The sequence below is a fragment of the Canis lupus genome, chromosome 5, assembly GCF_003254725.2.
Source record: "Canis lupus dingo isolate Sandy chromosome 5, ASM325472v2, whole genome shotgun sequence".
Lineage (NCBI taxonomy): Eukaryota > Metazoa > Chordata > Mammalia > Carnivora > Canidae > Canis > Canis lupus.
The window spans coordinates 2629013-2649992 of NC_064247.1; the positions used below are offsets into that span (position 1 = coordinate 2629013).

A 20980-nucleotide genomic window follows, 5' to 3' on the forward strand; every position below is an offset into this window, starting at 1 on the left:
AGGATCCACATTTTCTAGGTCGTGGTCAGGATATGTTACACTACAGTTAGCTCAGGGAAGGGGACGTAACCAGATTTATGCAATGTTTGCCTGATACTAGTGTAAGGTCTGACTGGGCTCCAGAGGAGGTATTCTTTTAGAGGTCGTGCATGCTCTTGGCTGCATAGATTGAGTGTCATTTATTTTTTTCTACTCAAATACCTTTGTCTCCACCACCACCTCCACATCCTTGTCTATTCTTTACCTACCCTGGAGGGAATACCTGTACGTCTCCTTTAAATGTTACCTTACCAGAGAGGTTGTCTCTGACCGTTCCCCATTCCAGTAGGTGCCCACCCACTTCCGTCAGCGGTGTTTATGCCCTGTGCACCGCTGGCACGTTGGTTTGTTGACCAGTTCTCCTCACTGGAATCTAAGCTCTGAGGTGTGTGTGTTCTGGTCTCTGCATGCCCCCATGTATAGAACTGCACCTGGCACAAAGGAGGTGCTCAATATTTGTTGAATGAGACGATGGATGTTTTGAGATGTTCAGGATGTTTTCTTGGAATCAGTGATCTTGTCAGATAAGTACTCTCTGAGAGAAGTCCTGGGTGACCTTATATTGGCTGCTGTCCATGTGTCACCACCCTCCTTTGAGCAACAATAGCAGTGATTGTCTATCCTGCCTAGCAAGGAGTAAAATGTGGAGATTAAGAGCACTCCTTTCTAACTGTGGGACCCAGGTCAACCAACCTGAGCTTGACTTTTGTGAATGACTGCAGTGTCTTAGGTTACTTTCCTTAAGAAGCAGTCTCTGATACTGAGATTTGAGTTTTATGGGGAGTTCGGTCAACAAGTCTGTTAGGGCATGAGCAAGCAGGTCGGGTGGCTTGGAGAAGCTGAACTGAACAGCAGTTGTAACAGAAGCTGGACACATCCTATACAGTCCTTGGTGCTGAGAAGACCTTGATCAAGGCCAGGGCCCCATCCTCCGGAGCAGTCAGTGGTTGGACGCATGCTGCCAAGGAAAGGGACATTGGTCAGGGCCACCCACAACCCCAATTTCCTGAGGGGACTCAGCAGATGGGACGTCCTACAGCTGGGGCAGTGAGTGTTTCAGTCCAGAGAAGGGAATCTGGGTGGGTGCACCATAGCCTTCACCATAGAAAATAAAATGAGAAAGTTCATGGCAAGTGCTTGCCAGACAGTGATTCCTTGATACCTTTTAGTTATTGTTATTATTATTTTGACCTTTCTTCACAGTCCTGATTACTGTCTGATGGTATATTTGTTATTTATTGGTTACTATTTACTAATTGTTCCTTCGCTAGAAGACAGGGATTTTAAATCATTTGCTGCATTATGGTCAGTCATTAATCAGTCCCTGGAACATAGTAGGCTTTCAGTGCATACACGTTGAGGGGATGATGTGTTGTGATTAATTCTATTTGCGAGTATGCGTGTGTGTGTGTGTCCCTAATCAACCACTAGAGTATAAGCTTTTTAAGAGCAGGGTATGTGTCTTACACCTGTTGTTACTGTCTTGTTACCTGATTGAAGGGCCCATTCTTTAGATGGCATTCAAGCCCCTTCCCATCTGGCCCCACCTCTGCTCCTGTGCTTACTAAGAGGTTGGACCCCCTCCTATGTCTCCACCTTGAAAAGGGCTGCCGTTCTGCTGGAAACACCATTTCTGAACTTCTTGGCTGTGCTAATTCCTCTTTCACTTACTCTCCGGTCCTCCTGGAACTTTCTACACCAGTTTGGTTCTGTTCCTCCTGTCTGCTCCCCTGGCCCTTGGCCTGTCCTCCTTCAATGAACTTGCCACACTCCACGTTGCGATCATCTTTATGACCCTAAGACTCCAGTGAGGATTGTCTCATTTGTCTATATTCCTACCGCCTGACATAGGCATTGTCGGTCTAACAACGTGATTAATACATTTTTATATAACCAGGGGCTTGTAAAGAGTATTATAAAAAGTATTGTTTAAATCTTCAAATGGTTTTAACTGGACAATGTTGGACAATACTCTGATAATACCACAAATTTCCTTGATAACTTTCCCCTGACAAGTTCAAAGCACTGTGCATGTTCACTTTTGTTCTGTCCTCCACACTTGATGATTTAGGTGAATTATGTTGCTTTTTGATGAAAGTCGGTGGGGCTTCCACCTCCACCACCCTCTACATGAAACACGGGTGGAATCATTTATCACTTACTGAATAAATGGATGAATAATGTAGTTATGGGCTAACTGGGAAGACCTAAAGTCTTTTCAGCTCTCTTCTATTGCTCCTGACAACAGCTTACTTGGAAGCGAACAAGATGCATCACGAGGCTATTAGACTAGATACATGGGATTTTCTTTCAATTAAAATGCATAATCCCTAAAATAATTGACTAGAACTAAATTTTAAAATTTCTGGCCTGGTATGACCTCTCTTGCCTTAAAATTCCTTGAAGGGTTATCAGAATTCTTGGCTGTTTAATTCAGAGAGCCTTGGACATCTTTCTTTTGTTCTGACTTGCTACTTAAATCTTTCACTGTTAATTAATATTATATCTGTTTCGTGTTGTTTCCCCTATTGCACTGTGCTCGGTGTAACAACGGGAACCTGCTTATTACTAACTGTAGTTCATAACAAGCCTAGGAGTTCTCTGAATACCCACAGGTGCCTCTGTGAAGGTTAGAGGAAAGAGGGAGAAACGGAGAAGGTACAAGTGGCTGAAAATGACCCCTGCGCCTAAGTCCTGGGTTCCTCCACACTCCCCACTCCCACCCCAAAGGAGCAGCTCAGCTTTTATAACTCACTGAATTTCCTCTGTGGGATTTCATTGGCAGATAAGGGTTCTGCTCCTTAAAAGACAGGTTTCATAGCCACTAACCATTAACATATATGATCTGTTATGTGAGCTGATGTATGTTCTTTCCCTACTAAAGTGTAAGCTCTATGAGGGCAGGATCTATAGTGAGTATAGTAGGAAATCTTTCACATACAAGATGAAGGAATACATTAATTTGACAAAGAAGGGATTATACAGAGATGGTGCTGATTGATGCCTGATTGGCTTAACATATTTAAGCACGAGAGAACTTTTGAGTTTGGGATGATTTAAATGTAGCATTACCACATAGTGTATTGTCTACACGGCAACCCTTTTGAAGGTGGGAGGTGTGACATTCATAATTACACAGGTCAACAGATGCAGACGATAACTGCCTCTGGCAGAGTAGGGACATAATTCGCTCTCTTAAATGACATCTCAAGGGGATCTTGATTGAGGGCAAATTTTAAAATTCAACCTTTGGCAAGGGGGATTTTAGGTTCTATTTGTTTCTGCCTTGTTAGAAATCGTTGTTACTTATAGGAAACAGCCCAGTGTTGGTCTCGTTGCAGATTACTCACTTCTCCCAATGTTTGAGGGTCTGAAAATTGGAGCCTCAACCAGAAGAGTGAAGGGTCTTTTGGGGGCTGAATGAAATATGCTGTCAGCCGGGCCGGGCTTCTGTCTCTCTGGGACAGGGAAGGCAGCAATGAATCTGCTTCCCAGCCGAGAGGGAGGATAGCTCTTACAGGCCATCTCTGCTACTATTCCCCTCCCAAGGCCCTGTTGAGTCCTATCCATGAAAGTGGGTCCGTTATTCTAGGGCCAATTCCAGACGTGAGAAGACAGACTAGGGGCTAACAAGGACCATCCTCGGGCATTGAGGTCCTGAGTTAGAGGATGCCCGGCTGTAGCACGTGAGTTCTCTGGGCTCAGTGGATACCCTGTGCTCATTTTCCAGCGTTTCCCGGGCATCCACCTCACGAGTGTACGATGGAGCGTATGATCATTCGCCACATAGAGCCGTAAACGTGGTCCTGTGTGGAATTTAAGGCACTCACAATGAAGTTGAAATGAGATGAGCAAGCCCAGGGAAACTCCTTTTCAATGGTGGGACTAGGGCCCCGGAATTTAGATCAGGCCATTTCAGAAAGTCTCTGTTTGGTTTTAGGAGATGGTTTTGACCTGTACTATTACCAAGCTTGCGTGATGCATTCTATTATAATCATGTTACGTTCTGTTCATAAAATTACAAATGTCTCCCAGGAAGAGGGTGAATCAGATGTTATACTGGCAATGCCCCTGACATGTTTATTCCATCTGGGGTCAGTGCATGATTATTAAACCCTACTGGAAAAAAAAAAAAAAAACAAAAACAAAATGAAAAACAAAAAAACAAAAAACATAAATTGACATTTTTAGCCTGAAAATCACATTGTTGCCAGGTGGTATGCACACTGGCCGTGCACAGATATTGCATCTCCCTGCAGTCATGAAGCAGGTGATGTGCTGGTGCGCTGGTTCATCCTGTTTCCCATAGAGCTTGACTGGATGTGGAAGCAGTGCCTCTCCCCTCTCCACAGGAGGCCTCCTAGAACTGGCTACACAAAACCACGCAGCCCCTTTCACCCCAGTGGGGCAAGGCTGATGCCACATCCCCCAAAGCCAAAGGGTGCTGGTTCCCCCATCCCATGTGTTCTCTGTCCTCAGCCCAGAGCCCCTCTGAGGGCCTGTCACCATGAGCAGCTCTTGGAGAAGGCAGTGGAGCATCCTCACTGTGGAGGGGCTGCCCGGCAGGATGATGAGGTGCTTGGTGGCTCCTGATTAGAGATTAGCCCACTGAAGCCTGACCTCAGAAAGGTGCCTTCTGGCCCACTGAGCATTGGTCCTTGCCCTTCCCAATCAGACTTCCACAGTCAAACTTTTAAGATGACTTCGCTTACTGCTGACCTCTCCGAGTTCTTGGGCACAAATGCTGATTGACTGAGACCTCGTTTTCCGAGAGCCGGTTATGGCCTGGAAGAAGCTGGGTGTATAAAGCTAGAAACAGAAGTGAAAGGTGAGCCTATTGTCATTTGGAATCTAAAATTAGAGACCACACAAATCAGACCGGAATGAAGCGAGGTATGCAGGAGGACTCAATTCAGTAGATGTTTATTGACTGATTTCTATTTGCCAGGCCTGGTGTTTTATTTTATTTTTTAAAAGATTTATTTATTTATTTGAGAGAGAGAGAGAGAAGGAGAGAGAGAGAGAGAACTAGAAGCAGAGGCAGAGGGAGAGAGATTCTCGAGCAGATTCCAGGCTGAGCACAAAGACTGAGGTGGGGCTCGAGGCGAGGCTCCATCCCACGACCCTGAGATCACTACTTGAGCTGAAACCAAGAGTCGAATGCTCAACGGACTGCACCACCCAGGTGCCCTGCAGGCCTGGTGTTCCAAATCCCACTCCACCTCCCCCCACCCGCCCCCACCTCCGTAAAAACCCCACCTATGTTGCCCATCATGTGCTTTGCTGATCATCTGAACGTGGGAAAGTATGGTGAGAAAGCAAAACATGAAAATAGTGATTGGCTCCCGACCACAATTCCCCTGAGGTCATTTAACACGGCAGCATTTTCTCCTGGAGCCGGGATCCTCCAACCAAGAGCCATCAGTGGTTGTCCTCAGAAAAGCAGGGTGATAAAATAACTTGCAGTTCACTCTCCAGAATTGTCCCCTTCCTCATGCCATCTCCCCACCTTGCATACGGCCCAGGTCCGCCTGCTGAAATGGCACGGTGTCAGAGCCTGCTTCAAGACTACCTGCTGTCCCTGGTCACCTTCTGGCATCACCGTCTCGAACTAAAGAGGACTCGATATTTCCTTTAAATCCTGATGAGGGGTTCACACCACATGTATTTATTGTGTTATTTCTTGCTACATTTATTTTTTTATTTAAGGATTTTATTTATTTATGCATAAGAGACACACACACACAGAGAGAGAGAGAGGCAGAGACACAGGCAGAGGGAGAAGCAGGCTCCCTGCAGGGACCCTGATGTGGGACTCGATCCCGGGACTCTGGGATCACGCCCTGAGTTGAAGGCAGGTGCTCAACTGCTGAGCCACCCAGGTGCCCCTCTTGCTAGGTTTATGTATGAGTGTGAGTCAATCTGTCTTATCCTCAGCATTGGCCAGCTAGGTGACAGAAAACAAGAACTGGGTTTCATTAGTGCATTAAATAATTGATTTTTAATATTTGTCAGTCACTGTTCATGAGGTCCTGCCATGTGTCAGGAATGGCACGAGGCCCTTGGGGAAGCCACTGTGCACAGCATGAATGGTCCTCACATTCAGAGAGTTTCCTTCCAGATGGAGGTTTGGACAGCTAACCAGATTTCACTGATATTTGGGAACAGACAATTCTTTGTTGTGGGAAACTGTCCTGTGCCTTGTGGGGTCTTTGGAATATACCTGTTTTTTTTTTGGAATCCACCTTGACCTCTAACTTCTAGGTATCAGTAGCGTCCCTGTCCTGACCCCCCACTTTGCCAACCAGTACGGTCTCCAGACATTGCACAGTGTTCTCTGTGGTGTAAAGTCACCGACCTGAGTGTTACTGCACTCTAGGGATAAATGTAATAAGTACGGGTTCCATGGGAGCCTAGAGAACAGGCATCTAAGACTGGAAGGGTCAAAAAAACCAAGGCCTCCACAGGAATCAAATGGTACATTGGATTGTGAAGAATGGCAGACAGATTTAATAAGGGGATTATTTACAAGGTATAGAAAGGGTATATATATATAGCCCAGACCCAAGGCTAGCAACAGCAGGTTTGTTCTTGCCCCAGGCCAAGGGGTGAAGCCAGACAGTTGCTGAATTAAAGGCTGGAAGGTATGAGGAGAAGGCTGACTGAAGAGAAACCATGTTCTTTGGTGAGGTGACTCAGTCGTGGGAAGTGAGTCTGCTGGAAAATTCACATTTGAGCTCACTTTCCTTCCTCTGATCACCTGCTGGGCTTCCTAGTGGTTACCCCAACCAGAAACCAATGGCAAGGGAACCAGTCGGTGTAGCCCTTACCAATCAGGCACTCAGAGAAGAAAGCAGGACAAAGAAGGCGGGCAAGTGTTTCTAGATGGTTGAAAAGGAAATATGTCGTGCAGCAGACTTTCCTGAAAGAGTTGAATCTAAGTGGAGACCCAAAAGATAAGTCAGAGTTACTTGGGGGAAAGGTAAAGGAAATAGCACATGTGATTTCTATCCCATAAAATTCAGTTATAAGAATCATGATTACATTTATAATTAGTCTCTTGAGCCCTCGTCAGCCTGGGAGGTGTGAAATTCAGTCCAAATGATGTTGGGGGAGACTACCAACCTCTCTAGAACCTTTAGTATGCTGAGGTCTCTAGTTTTCAGTCCTTACTAGTAGAAATCCTCAGTCCTAGGTGGTAGGAATAGTTCATTCCTTGAATAAAGGAACAAAAAAATAAATAAAAGGGAGAGAGGGACAGAGGGAGGAAAGGAGGGGGGACAAGTCTGTCTTAGCTTCTGGGTTCATCCTCAACATCATCCAGTTTGAGGTGCTGTCACTTACTGCACATTCACAGGAAATGAACAGGTGATCCGTGTTGGTGGAGACACTTCTATAAACCCCGCCACCTGGCTGTCCACCCCCCACCCCACCCCCACCTGGCCCCCCAGCTGGCTGGCCTACTCCCACCTCCCTGAGCCAACATTCATTGTTTTCCTGGTTCTTTAAAACAAAAGCCTGGATGGTAATCATCTTCTGGGTGCCTAGCAACTGCTTTAGACCTCATGACACAAAAGTCATTTACAATTCTGACGTAAGAAGCTCATAATAAAGAGCTCACGAAGCCCTGCACCTTTCAGGGATGGGGAAGAGAGAACCCCGTTCATTTTTTTTCTAGCCTTCTACAGCTTTGAGAACAAAACACACATTAGTTTCTCAGCAGACCAGCCTACCAGCCTGCTGTGTTGCAAAGTGAGGGATTTGAGGTAGTTTGAGGGGGCCAAGGCCTATCCATTATGGCATAGAAATCTAGGAGACCAGAGTTTTTAAAAGTGCTTAAGCGGAAGAAGATAGAAAATAGAGGCCCAGAGCACCTAGTAAGCCCCTAGAGTGATAGGACTTTTTACTGAGACCCATACCGTAACCCCAGCATATCAAAGAGGCACACAGGAAAGTCTCCTCCGTGCGGTCTCATCCTCCACAAAGGCACACGAGGTTCTAATGAGATGGGTAGTCTACACTGTGCACCAACACTGAAGCACTCAGATAGTAGGGACGTAGGTAGGGACCCCCCCAAAGTCAGTGTCGGCCGTGTAACCCAAACCCAGAGCATCCTTGTGGTTGGGCCCCATGCAAACCATAGTCCTTACAGCTCTCCTGCACGAGAACTAAACAGCAATAAATTGTGCATGAATCACTTATTTTTTACCTGCTCAGGTGTTGACTCTTTGGAATGAAAACACAGGAGCCAAGTGTTTTCTTCAACACAGCAGGAGCGCTGGCTGCACATGGGTCTCCTTCTCAAGTGCTCTGTGCTTCCATCTCAGGAATTAACCTGGCTGCCTCCTCCTGTCTTCTCTGTATCCTGCTTCCCCACCATCCCATCGGTGTCCTTGCTAATTCGACAAAGTTAATACCTGATTAATAACTCCTATGATAGAAGAGTTCCTGGATGAGCTGTAGCCCCCATTTACAATCTGCTGGTGATTGAAAAATTATGTTCAGTTCAGTAATAATTGATGGAAATGGTCTCTTCTCTTCTGCAGCTGATTGGCTTTGTAATTGTGATTTAATAATGTAAATACCACTTGTTTTCTTCTCAAGATGAATTGCCTTCTGATTTGCTAGGCTCAAGGCTCATTGGGCTTTCTTATGTCTTTGTCTCTTCTCATGAGGTTATAGGTGAGATTTATTCATTTCTTTGCTCCTTTTTTCTTTATACACACTCACTCACACAAGCATACTACACATTTTGAATCAATGATTGGAAGGAAGACATTATTTTTCAACCAGCTATTGATGATTGAATGTTTGACCTAAAACTTTTTGGAAATAATTTAGAAACAGGAGGCCTGGGTGGGTAAGTGACTTGTTCAAATGTACACAGAGAGTTAGATACTGCTCGTGAACTAGTATCGTGCTATTTCCTAAATGATGAGGTAGCTCAAAATGAATAGCTGTGACTTTGTGATTTATAATAAGAAATATATATTTGGTCTTTGTCCAGTTCCTGGCACAGGGCTTTGAAAATCTTTGGAATTTCCTGTGATGACAGCAAATGTACCTTCTGTTATGTTAATGATGTGACTTTTCTTTTTTTTTTTTTTTTTTTTTTTATGATGTGACTTTTGGAAAGCACCTAAGGATGGAGGACGGTTGCCAGGGTAGCCAGGTTGGAATGTACCCCATCACCCTTGGGGAAGGGACAGCTGCTGAGGATTGGTTCAAACACCAATGGCCAGCGATTTGCTCACTCATGTAATCAAGCCTCCAGAAACCCATAAGGGCAGAGTTCAGAGAGAACCCGTGGAGATTCAGGGAGAAGGGAGTCCCTGCAGTGCATGGAGGGCGATGTGCCTCTTTCCCCATTCACTGCCCTATGCATCTCTTCCATCTGGCTGTTTGTGAGTTGCATCCTTTTATAATAAACTGGTAATCTAGTATGTAAAATATTTCCCTGAGTTTCGAGCAAATCAGTCAGACCCAAGGAGGAGTCACAGGAACCTCTGACCTACAGCCAGTGGGTGAGAAGCACAAAGAACAACCTAGATTTGCAGATGGCATCTGGAATGGGGGATAAGGGGTGTTTTGTAGGACAGAGCCCTTCCCTGTGGGGTCTTATGCTATCTCCAGGTAGATGGTGTCAGAATTGAAGGGCACTCAGTGTCGGGGGTGTGGGGAGAACCCATAGGACAGAACTGGTGTCAGAATTGCAGCGTCTCTGTATTTTACTTTCTTTATTGTTTCTCTACCGTTATGCAAACACACCATATGTGTATCATACGCAGCGTGAAATAAATACCATACTGTGACTTACCTTATCTCACAACTTACCAGCAGGGTCCCATGTTCTATAATTGAAAAAACCCCTAGAGCTGGATGTAAGTAGAGGAAGCTCAAGGCCACTATGCATCTGACCCGTTCTCTTCTCCCTGTGTGGTAGTCCTGGAAATCCCAGGCACCCCCTGCCCAGCGACCAGGCTTCTGGCATCTGCCCTGTGTGGCATGGAATACAGCGACCCCTTCCAACCTCTGCATTTTCATCCGGGATCCTTCGATCCAAGCCTGCCTTGTTGGAACTCAGTCACTCCTTTGGTCCTCCTCGCTTTCCTTTCCCAGACTGATGTTGTCTGCCAAGAAGGCAGAGGCTCCTTGCGTCCCAAAGTAACAAAGACAAAAGTGACAAACTAGTCTGAGCAAATAGGAAAAAAAAATCTGGGAATTTTCAGAACTTTTCTCTCTTTCCAGGTCCGTTGTGTCAATTTTGACAGAGGCCTGCAGGGGCATATGTGACCACTAAGCAAAGGGAAACCCCACAAAGGCAGGCAGGAGGGTCCGCGGCAGAGGGTGAGGGGGATTCTGGAGGCTGACAAGACTGTTGGCTTGAACCTCCACATCGTCACCACCTCAATGTGCTGAGCTGTGTGGCATTTTGTAGAACCAGAGCCAACCCTGGTTTTCAAGGGTAGAAACAGGATTCGCACCTCCTCACTCCCCTACCCAGGGGCTTCAGGCCTTGCTCAAACGCTGGTTACTGTTCAGAGACTGATGGCAAGAGCACAGCATCCCTATGTCCTGGGCCAGAGGGACTGTCGTGAATTAGGTCGAGAGAAGAGCAGTGGCTAAGGAGTTAAGGAATAAACTGGGCCAGTGCCCTCATTGTGCAGATAAGGAAACTGAGGCTGCATGATGCAAAGTGGATTGTCCAGACTCCTAGGCTTCTTAGGTTGTCCAGAGAAACAGAACCAAGAGGATCTAGAGAGAGACAGATAAGACAAGATTTATTATAGGAATGGGCTTGAGCGGTTATGGAGGCAAGAAGTCCCATGCTCTGCCATCTGCAAGCTGCAAAATCAGGAAAGCTGGTGGAGTAAATCAGTCAGAGTCTACAGGTTGGAGAACCAGGTGAGCAGATGGTGTAAATTCCAGTCCCAAGGCCAAAAGCTTTAGATGGGGCATGTGGGGGGACCCACTGGTGTAAGTGCCAGAAGCTGAAGGTCCGAGAACCATGAGTTCTGGTGTTCAAGGGCAAGAGAAGACAGACACCCCAGCTCAAGAAAAGAGAGAGAATTTGCCCGTCCTCCATCTTTTTGTTCCCTTCAGGTGCTCAGTGGATGGGACAATGCCTACCCACATTAGTGGGCGATCTGCTTTATTCACTCTACTGAGTCAAATGCTAGTCTCTCCTAGAAACACTTCACGGACACACCCCAGAATCATATTTACCAGCTCTCTGGGCATCCCTTTGTTCAGTCAAGTTGACACATAAAAGTAACCATCACAAAGCCCCTCAGATCTTGTTGGGTCTGTTCAAGTGTAGCTGTAGATCAGTTCTGATGGGGGGAGGGGTGCAGGGGAGAGTTGGGTTGCAAGTCTGAGTGTTGGGCCTTTACTACTATCAAGGCCCCTTTCCTTGTGTCTCAGTGTCTGTCTTCTGGTTGGGAAGGATTAGCGAGGTGAGCCTCATAGCTAAGAAGGGATATTTTTTAGCAAAGGCAGGGGAGGACAGAAAGCAGAGAGAAGCATCATTTTCCTGCATTTGGAGTGTACCCTCAGACCCATGAAATGGGTCGCAAATCAGATAAGTGGATGATTAGTTATACCTATAAGACATTACTCCAACCTACCCATCGAGAGGAGGGAAACAAGAACAGCTACTTGTCAAAATCTGCATGAATAGGATTCCTAGAAGAGAACGGAAAGAATTAATTTCCCCCATTAATACAAGACATTACCCTCAGACACACACAGTCCTTCATAATTGTCAAAACCTCTTTCCTCCCCATCACCGAGCAGCGACAGCACAATGACAGATGAGAGCCACCTTGAAATTGCGTGGTGTCTTTATTCTTGTGCCTGCATTGTCAAGACCCCAGATAAAGCTAAGGGTGGCCTAGGTCAATGCTGCAGTGTGCACGCCTGACTGCAGGGAACTTCTTATGTTGCCATCTAGGTTAGTGACCCTGAGTTTCTGGGTTGGAACTCTGCCCATCAGCACCACGGTCATTAGATTTCCAGAATTTAAGGAATTATGTTGGATTCCTGGTCATACTCTGTATTGCTAAGTTATGAAAGACTAGAAATGACCTTAGAAATAATCTAGTGCACGTTTCTATTTGATAGGAAAAAAAAATAGGTAAGGCTTGGGGTGCTAAAAACGTCTACTTGAAGTCACATAGCACGTTGGTGGCAGAGCTGGGGTTAGATCCAGGTCTTCTGATCTCTAATTCGGTACTTTTCTCCACTTACTCCGGCTCTTGGCAGAGTTGTAGAAGACCATGGGTATCGTGACTTCTATGAGGATGAGGCTAAGAAGGGAGGCCAGGAAGATAGATGTCTTTTGTGAGAGATTAGCTTAGTAAGAGTCCAAGTTGGATGACAAGAGGCACGCAGACTTGCCTAGAATAGCACAAGGTGCAGATACAGAGGGCCCTTGACGAGAAAGTTTCTCAAGGGACCCAGCCTCACATCAAGGGCTCTCGGCCCCAAGGGCGGAGACATTGCCCATTGAGTGCACAGCTCCTAATTCTTCCTTTCAACGGCCGCTATAGCCGAGTGAGTGAGCAGAGCTATCTCCCCGTGATGCTTCAGAGCTCAGGCCCTCCAGCTCGGTGAAGTGTGCAGAATGTCTCAGCCACAGCCTGCATGCCAAGTACGCTGCTTGGCTTAGTGGGTATTTTGCCTGGAAGCAAATACAAGGATTTCAAAAATATTAATGAACACTGATAATTAGCATCATTGTCATGCAGTTGTGCTGTTGGGAGCTACTCTGGGGAGAGGCTGAAAAGTAGAGAATAGGAGAAGAGGAAGAAAGAGGGAAAGCAGGAGGAGTCAGGCTGCGTCAAGGCTTCATCTGCAGACACAGGGCTATATTCTTCCTCAGAAGGGCCTCTCCCCAGGAGCCTGAAGAGGCCTTGCATCTGCTTCCGTGAGTGCTCTGGACCATCCTAACCATTTCAGAAGGCATAGGTCTGGTCTGCTCTCTGACCTGCCAGAACTTTGAGCCAGCATCTCTTAAACCCCAACTGGGTTTCCATCCTGCGGGCTGCCGTGTTGATGCCCTCACTCCAGTTGGCTCAGGCTCCAAGCAGCTGCTGTAGCCTGTAACCCCCCAGAAAAGTGCAGCTAGCTCATGAGCCTCAAGCTCAGAAAGAGAGAAGAAAGCACACGGAGTCCATCTGGACCCTCGTCTAGCAGAGTCCTACGTCTGAGAATCTATGATCTCTTTGGGGGCTAGATCACTGTCTCTCATTAAATTTAAAAGTGTGGGTGTTGAGATAGCCCCACAGGCAGAGTGAGGTGCAAGCAGCAGCCCTGGAGGGTCCTGATGGTCAGGCTTTCCATGGGCTAACAGCACACTGCTGAGAGCAGAAGTGACTGTTAATGATGAGGCGTGGAAAGCAAGTGTCTGCTGAGAGTGCACCAGTCAGACTTGACTATATGGTCACCCTACTTACAAAAATAAAGACTCCCTGGGTGTTGCTTAATTAAAAACATTAATCCCCAGGGAAAATAAGGCAAGTGCAGTTGGTATTGGAAGCCAAGTGATAATTTCCCCCAAAGCACCAAAGCACCAAAGGGGTAAAGCATGCGGTCTGATGTTGCTTCGTAATTAGAAATAATTTGAAGAGTTTGGGCACCACTTGGTCCACAACAGATTCGGACTAATCAACTTGCTGTGAGCTCAAGAAGTCAAGTTTCCGAGCACTTCCTGGTGTTGGATGCTCATTGCCACACGGTGACATGGAGCATGTCCGCCCAACTGTCCAAAATACTATTTCCTTTGAGAACGTGGGCCTAGATGACGGGTCATTTCACTCCTGCTTAGGCCAATGCAAGCAAGGTCAAGTCAAATGTTCTTAAGACAAACACACACATAAATGAAAGAAGCCATTCAGTGCCATGATTCTTTTTTTTTTTTTTTTAAAGCGGTAGCTTATTTCAACTAAAGCACAGAATTCCTTCACTTTTTAGTTGTTGGTGATGAGATAACCTTGTTGGTTCAGAATGCAGATGAGAGTAGCGAAGGAAGAAACCCTGTAATAAATAAAAACTCTTCGAATATCCTCAACATTTTTTTTTCAGGGACTCTTCTGTGTCAGCTGTGCTTTCTAGAAGCCATGATTTTGTTTTCTTCAACCTCCATGTCTTTTTGGTCTGAATGGTTTATTTCTGTTCATATTTGGATACTTTCTAGAATATAAATGTTAGCTACTTTTTTAACCATGTCAGCTACTGTGTTCTCCAGATGGATTTAAAATTCTGCCCTCGGCCATTTGTCTGTCCGTATGTGAAATTCCAGCTGTCTCCCTTCTGCATCCTCATGGTGTCTATCTCCCTGTGTGGTTGTGTGTGTGTGTGTGTGTGTGTGTGTGTGTGTGCGCGCGTTCGACTCCTCTCTTCTTTATCTAGCATGCACTTGGAACTCCCGTTGAAAGACTGCGTGCCACATCCTTGCCAGTAGCTGGCTCTTTCTGTATTGCTCACTCAGGACTACTCTCTCTGGGTCAATGGAATCATCTAGATGATACAACTCTCGTGTCCCGATTTTATTTATAGCTAATGAACCCATCTCAGAGAAGAGAACACAAGGAAGACTAAACTGACTATGTGTCTTCACTGTGCTTTGGAGAAAAACAGCTCTGGCCTTGCTCTCACTTTGTGGATCCGGGCATCGCTATCCACTGTGGGGTGATGAGAGGCATCAACACTGTCAGGCCCTGGCCTGGTGGCCATTATCTTGCAGTATCACAAGGTCCCCTTTCCCTGACTCACCTGTTGGCATCCCAACTGTGTGTCTCTCATAGAGGCCAGTGGACAGTCACAGAAGGCCCGAACAGAGCTTCATGACTGCTAGGCCCTGAATGCCTTCTTGGCAGAGGATGCCTGGGAATCTCTAAGTGGAACTGGCACCTGGGAAATAAAGGCCACAGGAGCCCTCAATGTACTGACAGGGGGTTTCATCCCTGGTTGTGCACTGGAGTCCCCTAGGCAGTGTTTAGAGGATGCCAGTGATGGGTTAGCTCAACCAGTCTGTAAGCAGGGGCACGAGAGTCTGTTTTTACAGTGCTCCTTGAATGATGCCGTGTGTCACCTGGGACAAGACCTCCAGGCCCTCACCTCCTAGGCCTCATGGCAGAGAAGTTTCTTGACATTGCGTTCTCCTGTCCCCACCTACCAGACGAAACCCTTCAAATCCCCCATCTTTGGCTAACGAGAGCCCATGTACCAGAATTGATCTTTCTGACCAGTCCTATTGAATGAGTCACGTGAAACCTTCTCTTCTGGTGTCATCGCAGCTGTCCCATCAGAAAATGGCAAAGACTCAGGGAATTCACCACTGCTAGGCAATTCCTTTGAGTCCCCAGTTCCCAGGAACATTATTAATGTACTCTTTCCCCCACTAGAAGCTCACCTGACTTTCACAGTCACACATTGATCTTGTCATTAGCCAACTTACTATCAGCCTCAGGGAAGGCAGCCAGCAAGGCAGCCCCAGACAGGGGCAAATCAGCCCTCCCCTGGGCAGGGTCCTGGCGGCCACTGCCAGGGAAGCCCAAGACAAAGAGCTTCTGTCACCACCAGCAAGTGAGACGTTGACCCAGAGGCTCAGTCTCCAAACCAGAATGACTTTAGCACAATTCAATTGCTTGTATTAATTAAGGGAAAATGAAACAGTGGGTTTATCACACTTTTCATTAACTCCAATGCAGCGAAGGGATGTATCTGGGAGTTGGGAGCAAGCAAGGATGGAATATACTGCTGTCCACACTCCCTGGTTTAATTAAGGAGGGGGAGTCAGAGTTGCTTTTTGCCAACAGCATTCTTTTTTTTTTTTTTTTTTTTAAGATTTTATTTATTTTGAGAGAGAGAGAGAGGAGAGAGAGGTTGAGCAGGAAAGGGGCAGAGGCAGAGGAAGAAGCAGACTCCCCACTGAGCTGAGCAGAGAGCCCAATGCCAAGGCTCAATCCCAGGACTCTGGGATCATGACTGGACCCGAAGGCAGATGCTTAACCAGTAGAGCCACCCAGGTGCCCCGGCCAACAGCATTGTAAGGAGAGTCAGGGGGTCAGGGAGGACAGAGAGGGTGGAGAAGGGCCCTGCAGAGAGAAAGAAAATTAAGTAGAGAGGGAGAATTTAGAGGGGATTCAGTTTCCGAACCCTTGGCCATTGGATGTATGTTCATCCTACATGAGATGCATACAGAGTCCAAGGAGGTGGAAGTTGTAGTCCCTTCTCGGTGCACTTGCAATTCAGACAGTGAGACCGCTACCATATAGGAGGTGAGCATAAACAGTACAAGACCAAGGTCACATGAGCCAAATTGTCCCCAGTGCTGAGACTCTATTGACTCAAGCATGTTTCTGATGTGTCTGTTCTTTAAGAGAGGGAAGCTCTTGTGTTGGGAGGTATGTAATTGGGAATGGTGCCACGAGATCTCTGGGGAGGAGGGAGGAACCCACTCCCTAGTCTACAGGTTTCCAAAGTGCAGCTTCCCCTGTACTTCCTAGAAGGAATAGACCCCTCTTTTGCCTCAGTCGCCCTTTGTCTCCTTTGTGGATGATGGGTGACTAAGGTCATTGGTAAGGTTATTTGCTCTGGCGTCCATTGGACTCTTCATGAGGATAAGGCCATGGTCTAGAAGTGAGCCAGCAGTCCTGATTCTCCATCATCGTCCCGATCCACCTCGGCTTGGGTCGAAGGGCTCTCCGTACCCTGGACTCTCCATTCCAATATAGCCCTTATTCCCAGGTCCAGTGTTTGGCCCGTAGCACAGACCCAAGGCAAGTCCTCCTATTGCACAAGTCCGGATGTCTCTAGTTCATAGGGAGCAAGGCAAGAACCTGTGTCAGCTTTGGATGCCAAGCCCAGATTGTAGGCCAGCCTGACAGCAGTATAGCTGGTATTTTGATCTGTTTGTGTCACTTTATATGATCATGTTCTACTGGCCAGAATCCTGGAGAGAGATGGATGAGTGACAGGATACCAGCACACATCCCTGCGTGCACTTCTGACATCTGCCTTGCCCTACACGCCTCAAGGGCACAGATGCCATTGGGAGGGGCGTACTCCAGACAGTTCCTTTCCTTGGCCTTGTCTTGCTCCAGATTTCTAGGGTAGGATTTCCAGCAAACACTCAACATGCCAGCCAGCCCACACCTTTTTTTGAAGAATGATACTAAGCACTTCTCACAGGAGTCAAATCTCAGTTCCTTGAGGGCTTGAAAGAATGCCTAGTGGTGGTGAGTGGCCAAGAAGCTATTATCAGATGGATCAGAAAGCCGAGGTGTGGCCTAACAGCTCGGAAGCATTCACGGGATCACCTGGACATCGGATTCCCACTTCCCAAGTCCAGCATTAATAGGGAACATCTACAGCAGCTCCTGTTACTGAGCAGCAGGGAAATGTCCGTTCTTGCTCTTCCAGAAGCCCTACCCCGAGAGCCAGATGGACCGTGGGGAGCCCCATGTTCCGCACTCCCGGTGGCCTCCTTTCTTGCCCACCAGAGCAAGTATCTCCTGGCCGTGGCTTCATGAAGCCATCTGCTCTGCGTCAATGCCTCCTTAAATTCTGCCTCCTCCTCTGTGCTCTCATCCTCCTCCTGTTCTTTCACCCCAAGGCACCTGCCCCAGGCATGTGCCACCGTGAGCCGCCTCCTGACAGGCCTCATGGCAAAAGCTGTGACAGGGGCTGACATCTAACCTCACAGAGCGGTTTCCCGGGATAGAGCGGCAGCTTTCCACCGCGTAGGGGTAGGGACAGCGAGGTCGGGGCACCCAGAAGGTGACTTTTTAAATCATTTTAAAGGGAGGAGCCAGGCAGGGTTTGCCTCCCTGTGAGGTTGGTTGCTTTGGACGACGGGAGCAGTCTGGCACAGGAATAGGCCCCCCTCTGAAGTCACTCCTGGGGATCTTGCCCGGAGTGGGGGAGGCTCTTCAGGCAGCGACAATACTCCAAAAAAATGGAAGACTAAAATTGTTGGCCCCTCATGGTGCTTTGAGCTGTAACATTCTGAGGAATTGCGGGAGCAAAGGGAGGACACCTTGCGCCTAGACTGGGCCTGCGCTGCCCCTGGCTGGAAGGTTGCAGGGGTTGGTGGGGCGAGAAAGGGGACAGTGGGGGACACCCCGAGTTTACTTGGGATTTCCTATCCCAACTCTTCTTCCCCGAAAGTCGGGTTTCCTCCAGCTCTAAAATACCTGAGCCACTGCGCCGCCGGAGGAGAGGGCTGGAAATACAATCAGAAACTGCAAACTGAGCTTAGGGAGAGAAGCGTAGAAAGCGCCCCTGTTCTGGGCCCGTGCAGTGTAGACCGCCCCAGGCCTGGACCCGTCCAGTGTGTCGTCCCTACACTAGCGCTGTCCCCCAGGCCTCTCCCCGCTGGAACAGGTGATGGTGGCACCGCAGGTCCCACCAGGGATCCCCCCCCTTTGCAGCCGGTGCCTCTGGGTCTAAGCAGGTAGACCCGGCTCTCTTGGCTGGGGGGCCTGTTGTCCTTCTCAGCCTGTGCGAGAGCGCATCCCTGTAGACGGACCCGGAACCCACAGGACCATGGCCTCGCTGGGTGCCTGCACCCAGGGGCCTGGCCCAGGGGCCTCAGCGTCCCTTTGGTTCTTGTCCATCTTACCCTCACTAATGCCCTGAGTGGCACTTACCTTCTCCCAGGGGCTCGTCTGCGGAGAGAAGTGCACCCCCCCTTTAAAAAATGCCTTTGTGCCAGCGACTCAGAACCCCTGCGTTTTGCTGCCAGTCGCAGCCTCGGGGCGTCTGAATGCAGAGGGCGGTCGCAATGCGCTGGGGGTCGGCTGCCTCGGGGACAGGGTCGGCTGCCGCCGACACACTGTGAAGCCCCGTGGACCGCCGTGTTCTCAGGTGTGGTCGGAGAAGAGACCGGTGTGGTCCTCCAGCCCCTGTGGCTTCTTTAATCACTTTGGAACGTGTCTTCGGAATCTTCCCAGGGGCACCGGGACACGCTCCCGGCCACCGCCCACCTCTCCGCCCTGCTGCACCTGCAGCCCTCCCCGGCTGCCCTCCGCGCCCTCCCCGGCTGCTCTCCCCAGGTGCCCTCCGCACCCTCCCCGGCTGCCATCCCCGGCTGCCCTCCTTGTCCTCCTCGGCTGTCCTCACTGCCCTACCCCGGCTGCCCTCCCTGCCCTCCCTGGGCGCCCTCCCCGCCCTACCCGGGGTGCTGTCCCAACCCTACCCCAGGCGCCCTCCGCACCCTCCCCCGCCCACTCTGTCCTCTGCCCTCCTGGCAGCCTGCGAACAGGGTTGGCCCATTAGTCGCCTTCTGCTCCTCTCTCTGCCGCTGGGAGTGGGAATGGGACGTGGGGACGGAGCTGGAGAGGCCGGCGCAGGCATTAGATCCACTGTTTCCTGGGGCCCTAGGCACTTAGTGACCTGGATGTGTTCACCCGACGTCCAAAGCAGTGACTAGCCAAGGTCTCCATCACCTTCAGTGGTTCCGGGGGAGCAATTCCAACGTCCTCTCCGGTTTCTGAGCCAAGACCAGCCAGAGAAGGCTCGCGCTGCAGGAAGGCCTAGCGCTCAGCGAGGCGTGGGCCGCAGGCTCCAGACCCTTCCCCAGGCTCCACTCCAAGGAGGGTGTCTGTGGAGCTGCGGCCCCAAGCATCCCCGCGAGGGGCCTCAGTAAGCTTTGTTGACCAGGTGGCCACCTGGCAGATGCAGGTAACAGGAGCAGGTGACAAGAGAAGCTGAGGACAGCTGGCGGTGGGGCCTAGTGTTCCCACTCAGCCTGTGGGCCTCAGAGCAGCAGCAGGGAGACCTCTGGGCGCTGGTGAGAGATGCAGAGCCCCAGGTCCTGCTCTAGACCTACTGGGTCAGAATCTGTATTTTTTTAGATCCCAGAGGAATTTATATGCAAATTAAAATCTGAGAGGCACTTACTTTATAGTACAAACTTGACAAAATTCATTTTCTCCCTTAACGAGGTGGTATTGTCCTAACGATCCCCATTTTACATAGAACGTTCTCTTCCTTCTTCCCTTTTTTGCTGTCATGTAATTGTCCCATAAAACCAGCATTACAGAAAACACATTCCCACGTTCCAGAGGGCGGGCGACAGTGTTGTCCCGTCATTCCTGGACGAAGGCCCCGGGCCCCGCCCGCTCATACAAATGCAGAGAATTACTCAGGGTCCAGGTGCACTGGCCTCCGTCTTCTTTGAGGCGATTCCTTCCTCTTGCAAAAGCCAACACTTCTAGGTTGACGGGCATCCATAAATCTGCCTTATCGGGGGCTTAAGACATGTGTCCGGTGTATACTGTGCAGCATGATACGGATCTATCTCATTCTCTCCAAGGAAAGGGGGTCGGTGACCCTGCCTGAGGCTCCTGCCAGGCCTCCTGCCGGTGGCTTTGTTTGGCCAAACACAGTGAGGTTTAATTACTTGCGGCAAATGTACTCTAGCACGTTTTGAAAAAATCGTGGCCTCTTAGTAGGAGGAAGGCAGACTTTTTGATCCTGTCACACTTTCTCATTGCAGAAAAGGTACACTTGGGACGTTGTTTTGGTGTGTTTGATTTCATTGTTAAACAATCCTTAAAAATACTTAGACTGGGGGGCGCCTGGGTGGCTCAGTCAGCAAAGTGTCTGCCTTTGGCTCAGGTCGTGATCCCAGAGTCGTGGGATCAAGCCCCACATCCGGCTCCCTGCTCATCGGGAAGCTGGCTTCTCCCTCTCCTCGCTGCTTGTGCTCTTTCTCACTATCTCTGCTACTATCTCTCTCTCTCAAATAAATAAATAAGATCTTAAAAAAAATACTTAGATTGGTCAACCAACATCATTTCAATAATTGAGGCTATTTTTATCTTTATAGACTTTCTAAAACAAGTGATCTTAGAATCTCCTTCGACTGTGAGGTTCTGTTAAATCTAAGAGAAATATGGAAGAAAAGATGAGAAGATGTTTCTATTCCTCT

The 20980-nt window shown here is 48.5% G+C and overlaps 1 protein-coding gene and 1 long non-coding RNA gene across 10 annotated transcripts in view; one reads left to right on the plus strand and one right to left on the minus strand.

Annotated features, from left to right (window-relative positions):
• Nucleotides 1–20980, plus strand: part of OPCML (opioid binding protein/cell adhesion molecule like) — a 1085315-nt gene that overhangs the window by 975342 nt on the left and 88993 nt on the right. The gene's annotated exons all lie outside the window — the stretch shown is intronic.
• LOC112671045 (uncharacterized) lies at nucleotides 6446–7463 on the minus strand. Of its 4 annotated transcripts, none has more exons than XR_003143346.3 (4): nucleotides 7384–7463; nucleotides 7084–7254; nucleotides 6870–6976; nucleotides 6446–6756 (listed from the first exon to the last, which is right to left on the minus strand). It is a non-coding gene; the product is annotated as an uncharacterized LOC112671045 (long non-coding RNA). The 4 variants fall into 4 exon arrangements; XR_003143348.3 differs by having other exon boundaries at nucleotides 6448–6753; XR_003143345.3 differs by having other exon boundaries at nucleotides 6453–6756; nucleotides 7165–7254.